This window comes from Macaca thibetana, chromosome 9, assembly GCF_024542745.1.
Source record: "Macaca thibetana thibetana isolate TM-01 chromosome 9, ASM2454274v1, whole genome shotgun sequence".
In the NCBI taxonomy this organism is placed as follows: Eukaryota; Metazoa; Chordata; class Mammalia; order Primates; family Cercopithecidae; genus Macaca; species Macaca thibetana.
The window spans coordinates 12,281,196-12,298,460 of record NC_065586.1 but is presented as its reverse complement, the minus strand read 5'-3'; the positions used below and the strand labels follow the sequence as shown (position 1 = coordinate 12,298,460).

Here is a 17,265-nt window from a genome sequence, read left to right as displayed (position 1 = left end):
CTGGACTTTTGTGCGACTGGCAGTGCAACAGGTTTGTTGACTCCAGCATCACCACAAACATGTGAGTAATGCATGGCACCACAACATCATGACAGTGACAACGACGCAACAGGAAGGTTTCAGCTCCATTATCATCACCCCAGGGCCCCGCTGTCATACACGCAGTCCATGCATCACTGCCGATGTCACAGGTGGCAGCTCACTATACTGTACTTGCCACAGGATGTAACACCTGATAAATGCTCAGTAAATATTTGCCATTATTATTAAATAATAATAATAATAAAATAATTTAATGTTTAATATATTAATAACGTCATGCTTTTTTTTAAGACGCAGTCTCACTCTGTTACTCAGACTGGAGTGCAGAGACGTGATCTCAGCTCACTGCAACCTCTGCCTCCCGGATTCAAGCAATTCCCCTGCCTCAGCCTCCCAAGTAGCTGGGATTACAGGCATGCCCCACCATGCTCAGCTTATTTTTGTATGTGTAGTAGAGATGGGGTTTCACCATGTTGGCCAGGCTGGTCTTGACCTCCTTGACCCCAAGTGATCCACCCGCCTAGGCCTCTCAAAGTGCTGGGATTACAGGCGTGAGCCGCCACGCCTGGTCAACATAACGCTATTTAAATATATTATTAAAACTATATATTCCTTTATCTTACAGAAGCCAGCGTCCTCTTTGACACACAGCAACTCATCATATACTCACTGAGAAGTGCTATGTAATTTCCGACTTCTGGAACTTTCGTAGGCAACAGCCCAGCTCACTGTCCCTGAGCCCCCGTCCCGATGAGGTGACCCTCTTGTCAGCTTCATATGTGCACCTTCCTACCAACACACAGTCACACTGAACTGTAATTACTTTCTGTCTCCCCAAAAAGTTCCCTCAGAACAAGAACCATGTTTTGTTTACCAACACTTTCTTAGTGCCTGGCGTGGAGTAGACTCAACCCATCATATCTGATGGGTTTTTTTTTAAAGTTCAAATCCTAACTGTGTCATTCAGGACCTATGAAGCCTTGGGCGAGTTACATCATCTTTCTGAGTTTCTCGTCTCTCATATTTAAGTGGGGGTAATAGTACCTACCTTTCCAGCTTGTTGTGAGGTTTTGTTGCAATAACAAAACCTGTAATCTGTCTCTCAATTGTCCAAAATCCTGGCTGAGTGCGGTGGCTCACACGTGTAATCCCAGCACTTTAAGAAGCTGAGGAGGTTCGGATTACATGAGGTCAGGAGTTTGAGACCAGCCTGGTCAACATAGTGAAACCCCATCTCTACTAAAAATACAAAAGTTAGCTACTAGGGAGGCTGAGGCGGGAGGATCACTTGATCACCCAGGAAGTCGAGGCTGTAGTGAGCTACCATCACGCCACTGAACTCCAGCCTGGGTGACAGAGCGAGATCTAGTCTCAAAAAAAAAAAGAAAAGAATCAGAGACAGAACACACTAGTCTCTCGGCATTTCTCACATAGTAAGCCTTCAAAACTGTGAATCAATGAACAAACGAACGAATGAATGAATGCTATGACTCCGGCTGACTTTACCAGCCTCTGACCTCCTCTTTGGCACAATCAACATGGCCACCACCCTTTAATTCTAGTCCAACCCTTTGTGATTTCCAGATCTTTCTCCCATCTCTTTCTCCCAACTCATTCTTACAAAAGATAAATTCCTTTACAATGATCTATACATGGCTAGTAGTGTCTAATATTTATACTTCAGAAAATGCTGTAGGCCAAAGGAACAAATCTGTAATGGTATTCCTGAAGGCATCACAGAAAGGTCTTTTTACTGACGTCAATCACTTGATGGGGTGTAACACCTATCTGCTTAAATAATTAAAGTCAGCCGGGCGCGGTGGTTCATGCCTACAATCCAGCACTTCGGGAGATAGAGGCAGGCAGATCACGAGGTCAGGAGATTGAGATCATTCTGGCCAACATGGTGAAACCCCGTCTCTACTAAACTACAAAAAATTAGCCAGGTGTGGTGGTGTGCGCCTGTAGTCCCAGCTACTCGGGAGGCTGAGGCAGGAGAATCGCTTGAACCCAGGAGGCAGAGGTTGCAGTGAGCTGAGATCACGCCACTGCACTCCAGCCTGGGAGACAGAGTGAGACTCAGTCTCCAAAAATAAATAAATAAATAAAGTCAATGCCCTTTCATTTAGCACCTGTAATACACAGCACGTGTTACCATCTTTGTTTGTTTGTTTGTTTGTTTGTTTGTTTTGAGGCAGGGTCTTACTCTGCCACCCAGGCTGGAGTGCAGTGGAGTGATTTGGGCCTCCCAAAGTGCTAGGATTACAGGCGTGAACCACTGTGCCCAGCCTACAATCCTTATTATTATTCTTATTATTGCAACAAAACCTCACAACAAGCTGGAAAGGTAGGTACTGTTACCCCCACTTAAATATGAGAGAAGAGAAACTCAGAAAGATGATGTAACTCGCCCAAGGCTTCATGGGTCCTGAATGACACAGTTAGGATTTGAACTTCATGAATCTAATCAAAGCCTATGCTCCTTTTCTTCCACTTATCCGTTCATTTACCCAACAAACTTTTTTTTTTAATAGGACCCAGGCTAGAGTACAACAGTGCCATCACAGCTCACTATAGCCTGGAACTGTGCCATCTCTTAGGAGCCTAGAACTCCTGGCCTCCAGTGAACCTCCTGCTTCAGCCTCCCAAGTAACTGGGAGTACAGGCATGAGCCACTGTGCCCGGACAACAAACATTTTATTTTATTTTATTTTACTTATTTATTTTTTATTTTATTTATTTATTTATTTTTTGAGACAGTCTTGCTCTGTTGCCCAGGCTGGAGTGCAGTGGTGTGATCTCACTGCAACCTCTGCCTCCTGAGCTCAGGCAATTCTCCTGCCTCAGCCTCTGAGTAGCTGGGATTACAGGCATCTGTGACCATACCTGACTAATTTTTGTATTTTCAGTACAGACAGGGTTTCACCATGTTGGCCAGGCTGGTCTCAAACTCCTGACCTCAAGTGATCGTCCTGCCTTAGCTTCCCAGGTAGCTCGGATTGTAAGTGTGAGCCACCATGCCCGGACACAAACATTTACTAAACACAAAGGTGTCCCGCCTGAGCAAGGCGCTGCCTGTGTGTGAGGCCTGCTCTGCTGGGGCCTGGGAAAGCCTGTAGGCGGCCGTAGCACAGGCTAATCTTAAATCAGGTCTTTGCAGCAAGACCCTGTGGCGATCAGAGGCGCCTGTTCTCTGCTCTCCACTCCCTGAATTGGTTCCCTGTCACCTACTTAGGGAGACGTGGCCTGGATCCCCAGCAGGCAGGGGGAAGGCAAGCAGAGGGGCAGGGGCACCAACTGCCCACAGCTCCCAACTCCCCAGGAGCCAGACACATCTTCAAAAGCTCCTTTCACACCCACAAAGCGAGTGACAAAGCAATGGAGAGATAATGGCTGAGGCCGCCCAACCTCCGGCACAGACCATGTCTTCCCTGGTAACCACCACTACACTGGTGCCCTGTCATGACACTTCCTACTGGTCACAGTTCACATCCTTATAGATAACACAACAGGAAGATGACTTGGCCAAAGCCCAAGGCCTGGGGGTGTTGGAGATTAACTGTAGGACCCGGGCAGGTCACATCATCTCAATGCACCTGTTTCACAGCCCGTAAAATGAGAGAGCTAATCTAGCTGATCATCTCAGTTACAAAGACCTCACCCTCTTTTTGTTTTTTTTCTGAGACCGTCTAGCTCTGTTGCCCCAGGCTGGAGTGCAGTGGTGAGATCTCAGCTCATTGCAACCTCTGCCTCCTGGGTTCAAGCGATTCTCCTGCCTCAGCCTCCCGAGTAGCTGGGATTACAGACCCTGCCACCATGCCTGGCTAATTTTTGTATTTTTAGTAAAGACGGGGTTTCACCATGTTGGCCAGGCTGGTCTCGAACTTTTGACCTCAAGTGATCCACCCGCCTTGGCCTCCCAAAGTGCTGGGATTATAGGCGTGAGCCACCGCTCCCAGCCCCCAAGACCTCACCTTCTAAGCCAGGGGTCCACAGCCCCCAGGCCATGGGAACAGTACCAGTCGGTGGCCTGTTAGGAACTGGGCAGCAAAACAGGAGGTGAGCAGCCGGCAACCAAGCAAAGCTTCATCAGTACTTACAGATGCCACCATCACTTGCATTGCTGCCTGAGCTCCACCTCCCATTCAGTCAGCAGTGGCATTAGACTCTCATCAGAACACAAGCCCTGTTGTGAACTGTGCGTGCCAGGGATCTAGACTGCATGCTCCTCATGAGAATCTAACACCTGATGAGCCGTCACTGTCTCCCATTACCCCCAGGCGGGACCGTCTAGTTGCAGGAAAACAAGCTCAGGCTCCCACTGATTCTATATTATGGTGAGTTGTAGAATTGTTTCATTACATATTACAATGTAATAATAATAGGAATAAAATGCACAATAAATGTAATACACTTGAATCATCCTGAAACCATCCCCCTGCCCCTGGTCCATGGAAAAACTTCTTCCACGAAACTGATCCCTGCTGCCAAAAAGGTTGAGGACCACTGATCTAACCTCAAGAACTTCCAAAGACTGTGTTCTAAAGAGGGGTTGGCTTCAAGGTTTAGGGCATCTGCAGCTGAGCAGAAAGCAGGACTGTGCGTGTAACAGTGTTTGTGTCACGAAGCAACTGAGAAGCTGGCTTCCTGTGTCTTACCCTAAGCAGGGAGAGTCAGCCACACTTGGATATGAATATTTTTTATCTCCTTTTTCTCACAAGTATAATTAGCTCTCTGGAAGTCTGTGGAGTCGGGTCTCATCTTGGCAACAGAATCTGTCCCGCTGCTGATTCTGGGGATGTGTTTAGAAGTGGTCATGAGGATAGAGACAGTGACCATGAGAATAAGCCAAGTAAGGCCATCACTACCTCCATCACTGCCCAGCTACACAAAGTACTGACACACTTCAAGTCTGACACATACTGTGCTCACAAAGACTGTATCTTATAGGGGATAAAGCCACCCCTATATCCACAGCCAGTGCACAGTGATTCAGGCACACCACCTGGTAAAACACTGAAATACCTCCAGTGAGTACAGAACCACAGCCCCACCTCCACAGGTCCAGCCTCAACACTCATCTCTGGGGTCTCTCCCTAGATCTGCCACCCACCCCGCAGAATGACTGACTGCCAATCATCCAGCCAATGACTGACTCTTTTTTTTTTTTTTTTTGTGACGGAGTCTCGCTCTGTCGCCCAGGCTGGAGTGCAGTGGCGCAATCTCAGCTAACTGCAAGCTCCGCCTCCCGGGTTCACACCATTCTCCTGCCTCAGCCTCCCGAGTAGCCAGGATTGCAGGCATGCGCTACCAGGCCTGGCTAATTTTTTTTTAGTTTTTAGTAGACATGGGGTTTCACTATGTTGGCCAGGCTCATCTCAAACTCCTGTCCTCAAGTGATCCACTCACCTTGGTCTGCCAAAGTGCCAGGATTACAGGCATGAGCCACTGCGCCCGGCCCAACAACTGATTCTTACGGTCTCCTTTATATTCTTCCATATTTTTCAAATTCTCTACAAGGATGACATGTTGCTGTTCTAATTTTAAGTTTTTCTTACGGTACCAATCACTTAAAAACTGAAAATGAAAATAATACAACATTGAAATAGTGCCAGAGAAAATAAACTATGAAACTTTGAGGTTTGTGTTGATAACTTTCAGATTCAAGATCCACGTATGACCCAGCTTCTACAGGAAGCCTGCCCAAAAGACACCAGCTAGGTTTCAAGAGGTGAATGTGACACTGATGCTGAGAGAAGGAAACTTTTTTTTTTTTTTTTTTTTTTTTTTGAGACAGAGTCTCATTCTGTCACCCAGACTGGAGTACAGGGGTGCGATCTCTGCTCACTGCAACCTCCGGCTCCCGGGTTCCAGCGATTCTCCCACCTCAGCCTCCTAAGTAGCTGGGATTACAGGTGTGTGCCACCACGCCCGGCTAATTTTTCTGTATTTTTTAGTAGAGGCAGGGTTTCACCATGTTGGCCAGACTGGTCTCGAACTCCTGACTTCAAGGGATCGGCCCACCTCAGCCTTCCAAAGTGCTGGGATTACAGGCATAAGACATCCCAGCCAGCCGAGAAGGAAACATTTTTAAAGCTATAATCTTTAGGCCAGGTGCGGTAGCTCACGCCTGTAATCCCAGCACTTTGGGAGGCCGAAGCGGGCAGATCACGAGATCAGGAGATCAAGACCATCCTGGCTAACACGGTGAAACCCCATCTCTACTAAAAATACAAAAAATTAGCCGGGCGTGGTGGCGGGTACCTGTAGTCCCAGCTACTCAGGAGGCTGAGGCAGGAGAATGGTGTGAACTCGGGAGGCAGAGCTTGCAGTGAGCAGAGATTGCGCCACCACACTCCAGCCTGGGCGACAGAGCAAGACCTGTCTCAAAAAAAAAAAAAAATGCTATAATCTTTGTAACATCATAATTCCTCCTGTATGTATTAATGTTAGGCCTTTACTATAATATATACCAAGCATCACACATTCTTTCTCTCATTTGGGATCTATAAAGTCTATAACGTAAGCAGGTATTATTATTCCCATTTGACAAACAAGGTCATCAGGACACAGAGAGGATAGGCCGGCTCCGTGGCTCATATCTGTAATCTCAGAACTTTGGGAGGCTGAGGTGGGTGGATCATTTGAGGTCAGGAATCCACGACCAGCCTGGCCAACATGGTGAAACCCCGTCTCTATTGAGCATACAAAATTAGCCGGGCGTGGTGGTGTATACCTGTAGTCCCAGCTACTCAGGAGGCTGAAGCAGGAGAATCGCTTGAACCTGGGAGGCGGAGTTTGCAGAGAGTCAAGATCACACCACTGAACTCCAAACTGGGTGACAGTGAGACTCCGCCTCAAAAAAAAAAGACTCAGGATAAAACCAAGATTCCATAGTTCTTAAATGGCAGAGCTGGGACTCAAACTCACACCTCCTGACCTCTGCTTCCTTCAGGGGTATGCCGCAGCCACCTTCCAGCGACTCCTAGCTTAAATCAGGAATTTTGCAAGTAGGTTGTTAAACCATGGGGAGCTTGGAATCGGACCAGGTGGGAGTATTCACACCATAGAAATCAGCAAGTGCTACAAATCAGAACAGCCGTCCCACCAAAGCCAGTTATCAGCACACAACTGACTCCAATGGCCTCCTTCTCTTCCCAAACCATAACACATGCTCGCACAGAGGGCGAGGTTTTGCTTTTTTTTTAATATCAGTCAGTACTTCTCTATCCCATCAGCTCCACTAACCAGCTTCTTAGCAGCCTGATAAAAAGAGAATGATGGCCAGGCGTGGCGGCTCAGACCTGTAATCCCAGCACTTTGGGAGGCCAAGGTGGGTGGATCAACTGAAGTCAGAAGTTCAAGACCAGCCTGGCCAACATAATGAAACCCCATCTCTACTAAAAACACAAAAAATTAGCCAGGTGTGGTGGTGTGCACCTGTAATCCAAGCTACTCGGGGGACTGAGGCAGGAGAATCGTTTGAACCCAGAAGGTGGAGGTTGCTGTGAGCCGAGATTGTGCCACTGCACTCCAGCCTGGGCAACAGAGTGAGTCTCCACCTCAAAAAAATAAAAAATGGGCACTGGAGTCAGGAGACTCCTAACTTTCCACGTGCCTCTTAGCAACCTCTTCACCGGAGACATTTAACCTCTCTGACCCTCCATGTCCTTGTCTGTTAAATGAGGTCAGTAATTGCTGCTCACTCACTCACAGTCAGAAGGAATCATGGATGCAAAAACCACACTGCAAACTGTAAAACGCCAAGCAGCTGTGGAAAACAGCATGGCGGTTCCTCAAAAAATGAAACGCAGAATGACCGTCCAATCCAGCAATTCCACTTCCGGCTATATACCCAAAAGAACTGGAGGCACGGGCTCAGACATTTGTGCACCAATGTTCACAGCAGAACAATTCACAACAGCCAAGAGGTGGAAGCTACCTGTGTCCATTAACACACGAATGGATAAACAAAAATTAGCCAGGTGTGGTAGTGCACACCCGTGATACCAGCTACTGGGGAGGCTGAGGCAGGAGGATCACTTGAACCTGGGAGGTGGAGGCTGCAGTGAGCCAAGATCATGCCACTGCACTCCAGCCTGGGCGACAGAACGAGACTCTGTCTTAAAAAAAAAAAAAAACTTAGGAAACAAAAATTGTGTCTGAACTGAATATATATAGCCTTTTTTTGTCAGTATCCTCTAAAGAATACAGTATAACTATTTACATAATATTTACATTGTATTGGGTATTACAAGTAATCTAGAGATGACCTAAAGTACATGAGAGAGGAGGCCAAGGAGGGAAGATCACTAGAGGCCAGGAGTTCGAGACTAGCCTGGCCAATGTGGTGAAACCCCCATCTGTACTAAAAACACAAAAATTAGCCGGGTATGGTGGTGGGCACCTGTAATCCCAGCTGCTTGGAAGGTTGAGGCAGGAGAAATGCTGAAACCTGGGAGGGGGAGGTTGCAGTGAGCCGAGATTGTACCACTGCACTCCAGCCAGGGCAACAGAGCAAGACTCCATCTCAAAAACAAAACAAAAGAAAACAAAACAAAACAAAAGGCCAGGCGCAGCAGTTCACGCCTGTAATCCTGGCACTTTGGGAGGCCGAGGTTGGTGGATCACATGAGGTCAACAGTTTGAGACCAGCCTGACCAAAAAGGTGAAACCATCTTCACTAAAAATATAAAAATTAGCTGGATGTGCTGGCGTGCGCCTGAAGTCCCAGCTACTTGGGAGGCTGAGACAGGGGAATTGCCTGTACCCACGAGGAAGAGGCTGCAGTGAGCCAAAATCACACCACTGCACTCTAGCCTCAGTGACAGAGTGAGACTCTATCTCAAAAAAAAAAAAAAAAAGGCTGGGCGCGGGGTGGCTCACGCCTGTAATCACAGCAATTTGGGAGGCCGAGGTGGGTGAATCATGAGGTCAAAAGATTTGAGACCATCCTGGCTAATACAGTGTAACCCTGTCTCTACTAAAAATACAAAAAATTAGCTGCGCGTGGTGGCGGGCGCCTGTAGTCCTAGCTACTTGGGAGGCTGAGGCAGGAGAATGGCGTGAACCCGGGAGGCAGAGCTTGCAGTGAGCCGAGATCGCGCCACTGCACTCCAGCCTGGGAGAGAGAGCAAGACTCCATCTCAAACAAAAAAACAAAAAACAAAAAGTACATGGGAGGATGTGCAAAATTTATATGCAAATACTACACCATTTTCTATCAGACACTAGAGCACCGTAAAATTTTGTTATCCGCGGCAGGGTGATTCTGCAAACAGTCCCCAGGAAATACCAAGGGATAACTGTATCACATGGTTCTACTTCTATGTGGTACCTAAAGTAGCCAAATTCACTGAGACAGATGGTGGAAAGGTGTGTATCAAGGGTCCGGGAGGAGGGAATGGGGAGTTAGTATTTCATAGGTGGAGTAGAGGTTCAATGTGGGAAGATGAAAGGGTTCTGGAGATAGACGGTGGCAATGGTTGGTCAATGCTGTAATGTACTAATGTCACAGAACTGCACACTTCAAAATGGTTACGATGGCAAGTTTTATACTACGTATTTTTTTAACCACAATTTGTTTTTGGTTTTGTTTTTTGTTTTAAGGAGCAGAGAGTTTAATAAGCAAGAAAGAAGGGGGAAGAAAGAAAGAAGCAGCTTCCCTGTACAGAGACAGAGGGAGGGGGGCTCCAAAGCCAGGAGACGGAACCCCACACTTAGGTAATATCAGTCAGCTATATTCAATGGCTGAAGGAGGTGTTTAACCACTATTTTTAAAAAACAGTCAAATAGGCTAGGCGCGGTGGCTCACGCCTGTAATCCCAGTACTTTGGGAGGCCGAGGCGGGTGGGTCATTTGAGGTCAGGAGATCAAGACCAGCCTGGCCAACATGGTGAAACCCCGTCTCTACTAAAAGTATAAAAATTAGCTGGGTGTGGTGGTGCATGCCTGTAATCCCATATACTCGGGAGGCTGAGGCACGAGAGTAGCTTGAACCCGGGAGGCGGAGATTGCAGTGAGCCGAGATCACACCACTGCACTCCTGCCTGGGCGACAGAGCAAGACTCCATCTCAAAAAAAAAAAAAAAAAAAAAAAAAAAAAGTCACATAGGAAGTCCTGTTATTATATTGAATTTATATCCATTTGTCAAATAAGCTGAAAGGGCCATAGAAAGCCAACATTGTCTGTCCATCACGACTAGGGCCCCAAACTCCATTTTTGCTGACCATGCTAACACACACCCAAAACATCCAAGGAGCATAATTCTTGTACATTATTGCCAAATACAGGCTGTCCCCAACTTATACACAAAATCTGTTCCCAGAGATCACTGAAAGCTTCTTGTTGTTGTTGTTGTTGTTGTTGTTGTTGTTGTTGTTTTGAGGCGTATTTTCTTACAGAAGTGGAATTTTTCATGGTGACCTGGATCCTATTCCCACCTAAAGAAGCCCTGGCATCCACGGAGAGCTGTGACGGTATCTGCAGTCCCGGCCCAGCCCGGCCCTGGAAGAAAGGAATATGGGAGAGGCAGCCACACAGCAGCCTCCCTTTCCAGAGCCCAGGACAGTTTAGGACCCAATTTGGCAACAGTTGATGTAGGCTGGCTTGAAGGTCCTTTTCCCCAAAGCCCCAGTGCATCAGTCCCACCTTGCCTCACTCAGCCCTCAACTCCCCAGTTTGCGACCCATTTGAGCCTCCAGGAACGAAATTACTTCTTCCTTCTGCCTCCCATTCAAATGCTAATCAAGTACTGAGAAAAAGTTCTTTCCTTAAAATCACTTACATAGTAAATGACTGGCAGCCTCTCAACCTATTTCAAGGTATTTATATCTTCTCAAGTTTTAAGGCAAATCTGAAGCAGTCTTTTTTCAAGGTTAAGGAAGTGTTAGCCCATAAATGGGAGGACATTTGGGGGCAGGGGACGCTGGCCGGCTGGTCACTCCGATACCTCCTGGCTTCGTACAGCTTCTCTTCTCTCCATCCACAAATTTTCCAAAGCTACAAAGGTTTAGGGTTTTTCTTTTTCACAACACTTTGGGCCTTGTACGAAGGGACAGTGTTGTGTGGGGAGGCAGGCAAGACTGCCACTTGAACAACAGAAACTGTCTGAGGTTTTATTTAACACAATACCTTTAGGATTCCATTTACGGCACCAAATCCAATTTATTGTAAAACCAATTTCAGTGATCTGTGTTGTGGTCATGAAAGACAGAGAAAGTCCTCTCAACAACTAGAAATATTGACTACTTTCAGTTGGAGGAGCTTTCTCTTCCTCTGCTCAGCCTGTGATAGAGGCACCAATAAATCAAGGTCCCGGACATTGTCTGGCTGCCACAGGGACTAAAATGGACAGGTCAAGAGAAGAAATCATGGTTGATTTGGAAATTAGCTCCCCAAGTGTTACACTAACATCCTGTGACCTGGGACATTTAAAGCTTTTGAGATCTTCTCCCACCTCCCATGCAAAAATCCCCCAAAAGAATATTTTAAATCAATGGTTACATATTCTTATGTGGTATATACACATGTATGCTGCCATTTTTAAATACTCTAGCATTAAAATAAATTCAGTACCTATAGGCTTTAAACTACGAAACTCCATGATGGTTAGACACCGTAAGGAAGTTCCTTGAGTCATCAAATCAAAACAGGAGTTTCAATAAGAAACAAAGCAGAAAGACTGAAGCAATTTTCCAAAAAGAAAAGTATGTTGAATCAAAGAGAACCCACGGGCTGCCTGCAGACCTCCGTGCAGTGAGAAGCGACTCTTCCCCAGGCTGATGGAGAGAGGGACAGAGTTTTTAAAAACCAGCTAAGGGTGCAGGGAGAGGTGCAGAGAAAAAAAAAAAAAAAAAAAGCTGAGAAGCTACCCAGAGGGAGGGCTGAGCCTGGGACACACAGCTAACTAGGTCACTCCAGCACCGGAGCTGGGCCAGAGGACGTTTCAGGCAGAGTCTTTTGCTTAATGCTAGCATTACATGAACTAATCACCCCTGTTGGGAGCAAATGTTGAATGGCTCAGCGGGCCTTCCAAATCTGTGGAAATGGCCTCCGAGGAGCGGGGACAAATGACAGGGAGCAGGCATTGACTGCGCACACACCCACGTGCCACACACGGCTCTCAGTGGTTCGCGTGCATCCTCATTTCATCTTCACAAGCCTCACATTAGGTCCAAGTGTTATCCTGTTTTACAGATGAGGACATGAGGCTCCGAATGGTAACATAATTGGCCCAAAGCCATACAGCTAGGAAGCTGTGGACCCAGGATTTCCACCCATATCCGTGTAACCTCCGAGTACGTTGTTAGCTACTCACTGTACCGGGAAGAACAACTGTGGATCGGTCTTCCCTGGCTGACTGAAGAATTGTTTATGATTTCTGAAACCATAAATTTTGGGGGAGGGTAAATATGCACCATCCTGCCTATTTGCAACAAGAGCTTCCAAAAGTCGATTTCCAACAGACACTGACGTGTTCTTCCCCACCGGAACCGGCCCCAAATGTCCAACGGAGGCCAACCTCAGCTGCTGGAGGTAACTACAGCTTGATGACAGTTACTGTACCTTCAATCCCAGTTATGTGCCAGGTACGTCACATACATCACTGAATCCTTACAACAATCCCACCAGGCAGCAACTCCTATCTCTTAAACTCAGAGAGATTAAGGAATCGATCCAGAGGCATTCAGCTGTAAATGCCTGCACCAGAACCATCTTTCTATTGCGTTCCATTGCCTCCCCTACCTGGCCTCAGCAAACATACCCAATGAAGGGTTTGCTCTCAAGGTTCAGTGTTAACCAGGAGAAAGAATCCCCCATTTCTTTTTTCTTTTATTTTTTGAGACAGAGCTCACTCTGTCGCCCAGGCTGGAGTGTAGTGGCACAATCTCAGCTCGCAGCAACCTCAAGCGTTTCTCATGCCTCAGCCTCCCCAGTAGCTGGGATTACGGGCATGCAACACCATGCCAGCTAATTTTTGTGTTTTTAGTAGAGATGGGGTTTTACCACGTTGGCCAGGCTGGTCTCGAACTCCTGACCTCAGGTGATCCACCCACCTCAGCCTCCCAAAGTGCTATGATTACAGGCATGAGCCACTGCACCTGGTCCCCCATTTCTTTTTTCTTTTTTTTCTCTGTGGGGACACGGTCTCTCTCTGTGACCCAGGCTGGAGTGTAGTGGTACCATCATAGCTCACTGCAGCCTCAAGAGATCCTTCTGCCTCAGTCTCCCAAAGTGCTGGGATTATAATTGTGAGCCAGCACTCCAGGCTGGAATCCCCTCCACTTCTAAGTCCTCTTGAAAGATTTGGAAAAACAGCACAAGACATGGAGAACTGATAGCTGAAGATATAAAATGAACTTTGGTCTGTGGCGTCATGAACTTGACCTATGGCATGTATTTGGAGGTTACCTTTGATCTAACTGGAGCCTGAATAATTAATACACTGCATAATAAACCAAAAAGAAAAAGAAAAGAAAAGAAAATCAAGTGAGAGCTAATAAAAAACTACCCCAAAGAAAAAGAGATCTCCCTCACCACAGAAAGTCAAAGGCACACAGAGAACACGAACCGAGATCAGGCTGGAACCCGGAGTCCATGTGCCCTCCTTAACTAAATAAGCACGGAACTGACCATCTTGCATCAGGAAAATACCTTGGGTCTGCTGACTCGGGCACCAGCTTCATGGTGGCCGCCTATAAGCAGTTCCTTCATTAATTAAAGAAACACAATGGCCAAGCGGAGTGGCTCCTGCCTGTAATCCCACCACTTTGTGAGGCTGAGGCGAGCAGATCACTTGGTGTCAGGAAATCTAGACCAGCCTAGGCAACATGTTGAAACATCATCTCTACCAAAAATATAAAAATTAGCCGGGCGTGGTGGCATGTACCTGTAGTCCCACCTACTCGGGAGACCGAGGCAGGAGAATCGCTTGAACCCAGGAGGCAGAGGTTGCAGTGAGCCAAGATCGCGCCATTGCATTCCAGCCTGGATGACAGAGCAAGACTCCATCTCAAAAAATAAAATTTAGGCCAGGCACGGTGGCTCAAGCCTGTAATCCCAGCACTTTGGGCGGCCGAAACGGGCGGATCGCGAGGTCAGGAGATCGAGACCATCCTGGCTAACACGGTGAAACCCCGTCTCTACTAAAAAAATACAAAAAACTAGCTGGGCGAGGTGGCGGGCGCCTGTAGTCCCAGCTACTTGGGAGGCTGAGGCAGGAGAATGGCGTAAACCCGGGAGGCGGAGCTTGCAGTGAGCTGAGATCCGGCCACTGCACCCCAGCCTGGGCGACAGAGCGAGACTCTGTCTCAAAAAAATAAAATAAAATAAAAAAATAAATAAAATTTAAATTAAAAAATTTAAAAAAGGAAACATACCGCCGGTGGGCAAGTTGACCAGTAATGTGACAACTCTCTGTTGGACCAATGCCTAAGCCCTCCCAGAGGAAAGAGGAGGAGGAGAAGCAGGAGGAGAGAGATTGAAGGGGATTTAAGGAGATTTGTTCAGGGAAAGGAAAGATTAAAGAGATTTACAGAGACCCAGCCAAAGAAAAACTCCACAAGTTAACCCCTAAAATCCTCCCCTGAGAGCACACAAATGTCCACCTGGCACCAGCCAAACCTAGTTACTGTCCATTCAGTGGCCAAGTTTGAACCAGAAATTTGTACTTGAGACACAGTCATCATTAGCTTATCTGGGAACAAACTCTACCCAAACTCCCATTTCCCAGATCTTATGTTACTAATCAATAAGGACACTGAAGTTGGTTATCTTTACCTTTTTTCCTTTTTTTTTTTTTTTTTTTTTTTTTTTTGAGACCGAGTCCGCTCTGTCACCCAGGCTGGAGTGCAGTGGCGCAATCTCGGCTCACTGAAATCTTCACCTCCCAGTTCAAGCAATTCTCCTGCCTCAGCCTCCCAAGTAGCTGGGACTACAGGTGCACGGCACCACACCCAGCTAATTTTCTGTATTTTCAGTAGAGACAAGGTTTCATCATGTTGGCCAGGCTGGTCTTGAAATCCTGACCTCAAATGATCAGCCCACCTCTTTCCCATCTTGCAAGATGGCGGGTGAAAAAGTTGAGAAGCCAGGTACTAAAGAGAAGAAACCCGAAGCCAAGAAGGCTGATGCTGGTGGCAAGGTGGAAAAGGGTCACCTCAAGGCTAAGAAGCCCAAGAAGGGGAAGCCCCATTGCAGCCGCAACCCTGTCCTTGTCAGAGGAATTGGCAGGTACTCCCGATCTGCCATGTATTCCAGAAAGGCCATGTACAAGAGGAAGTACTCAGCCGCTAAATCCAAGGTTGAAAAGAAAAAGAAGGAGAAGGTTCTTGCAACTCTCACAAAACCAGTTGGTGGTGACAAGCACGGCGGTACCCGGGTGGTTAAACTTCGCAAAATGCCTAGATACTATCCTACTGAAGATGTGCCTCGAAAGCTGTTGAGCCACGGCAACAAACCCTTCAGTCAGCACGTGAGAAAACTTCGAGCCAGCATTACCACCAGGACCGTTCTGATCATCCTCACTGGATTCCACATAGGCTTACTTGTGACTGGACCTCTGGTCCTCAATCGAGTTCCTCTACGAAGAACACACCAGAAATTTGTCAATGCCACCTCAACCAAAATCGATATCAGCAATGTCAAAATCCCAAAACATCTTACTGACGCTTACTTCAAGCAGCAGCAGCTGCGGAAGCCCAGACACCAGGAAGCTGAGATCTTCGACACAGAAAAAGAGAAATACGAGATTACAGAGCAGCGCAAGATTGATCAGAAAGCTGTGGACTCACAAATTCTACCAAAAATCAAAGCTGTTCCTCAGCTCCAGGGCTACCTGCGATCTGTTTGCCCTGACGAATGGAATTTATCCTCACAAATTGGTGTTCTAAATGTCTTAAGAACCTCATTAAATAGCTAACTACAAAAAAAAAAAAAGATCAGCCCACCTTGGCCTCCCAAAGTGTTGGGGTATTACAGGCGTGAGCTACAGCACCCAGCCTGTTATCTTTTTTCAATTAAAAAAAACTTTTAAGCCAGACATGGTGGCTCATACCTATAATCCCGGCACTTAGGAAGACTGAGGCGGGTGGATTGCTTGAGCCCGGGAGTTTGAGACCAGTCTGGGCAACACGGTGCAACCCCATCTCTACAAAAAATAAAATTAGGCCGGGCGCAGTGGCTCACGCCTGTAATCCCAGCACTTTGGAGGACAGAGACAGATAGATCGAGACCATCCTGCCTAACACAGTGAAACCCCGTCTCTAATAAAAATACAAAACATTAGCCGGGCGTGGTGGCGGGCGCCTGTAGTCCCAGCTACTAGGGAGGCTGAGGCAGGAGAATGGTGTGAACCCAGGAGGTGGAGCTTGCAGTGAGCCGAGATGGCGCCACTGCACTCCAGCCTGGGCAACAGAGTGAGACTCTGTCTCAAAATAAAAATAAAAATAAAAATAAATTAAAATAAAATTAGTCGGGCGTAGTGGTGTGGGCCTATAGTTGCAGCTACTCAGGAGGCTGAGGTGGGAGGAACACGTGCACCCACAAATTCAAGGCTGCAGTGAGTTACGATCACATCACTACATTCCAGCCTGGGAGACATAGCAAGATCTTGTTTAAAAAAAAAAAAAAAAAAAAATACAAAATATAAAACATCCTGTCTAAGAAAAGGAGTAGTAAGAGTTCTCGCATTTTTTATATTTCTCACTGAAAGCGTTTGGGCTTTGAATTCCCAAGTCAACTTGGACAGTTAGAGGTTAAAGGCCCACCTGTCAAAGTGATCTAGCTCTTTTTTTTTTTTTTTTTTTTTTTTTTTTTTTTTTTTGAGACAGAGTTTTGCTCTTGTTGCTCAAACTAGAGTGCAATGGCACAATCTCAGGTCACCGCAACCTCCGCCTCCCAGCTTCAAGTGATTCTCGTGCCTCAGTCTCCCGAGTAGCTGGGATTACAGGCATGCGCCATCACGCCCGGCTAATTTTTGTATCATTAGTAGAGACGGGGTTTCTCCATGTTGGTCAAGCTGGTCTTGAACTCCCAACCTCAGGTGATCCACCCACCTCAGCCTCCCAAAGTGCTGGGATTACAGGCGTGAGCCACCCCGCCCGGCCTGATTTAGCTCTTCCTATTGATAATTCTAAAGGCACAAAACAGCACTTTCACAGAATTAAGCAGCTCTTTCCTCTGCTAACGTTTCCAGCCTATCACAGGCGTTTCCTACTGTG

At 46.9% G+C, this 17,265-nt stretch overlaps 2 protein-coding genes and 1 pseudogene across 4 annotated transcripts in view; 2 read left to right on the top strand and 1 right to left on the bottom strand.

Moving 5' to 3' along the window:
- LOC126962380 (60S ribosomal protein L6-like) overlaps nt 1-15,966 on the top strand; it is a 693,495-nt pseudogene extending 677,529 nt beyond the window's left edge. The window contains exon 2 of the transcript XR_007728674.1: nt 15,092-15,966. The product of XR_007728674.1 is annotated as a 60S ribosomal protein L6-like (transcript). The remainder of the gene's footprint in view (nt 1-15,091) is intronic.
- UPF2 (UPF2 regulator of nonsense mediated mRNA decay) overlaps nt 1-17,265 on the top strand; it is a 727,243-nt gene that overhangs the window by 261,163 nt on the left and 448,815 nt on the right. The gene's annotated exons all lie outside the window — the stretch shown is intronic.
- Nucleotides 1-17,265, bottom strand: part of CAMK1D (calcium/calmodulin dependent protein kinase ID) — a 491,709-nt gene that overhangs the window by 465,905 nt on the left and 8,539 nt on the right. The gene's annotated exons all lie outside the window — the stretch shown is intronic.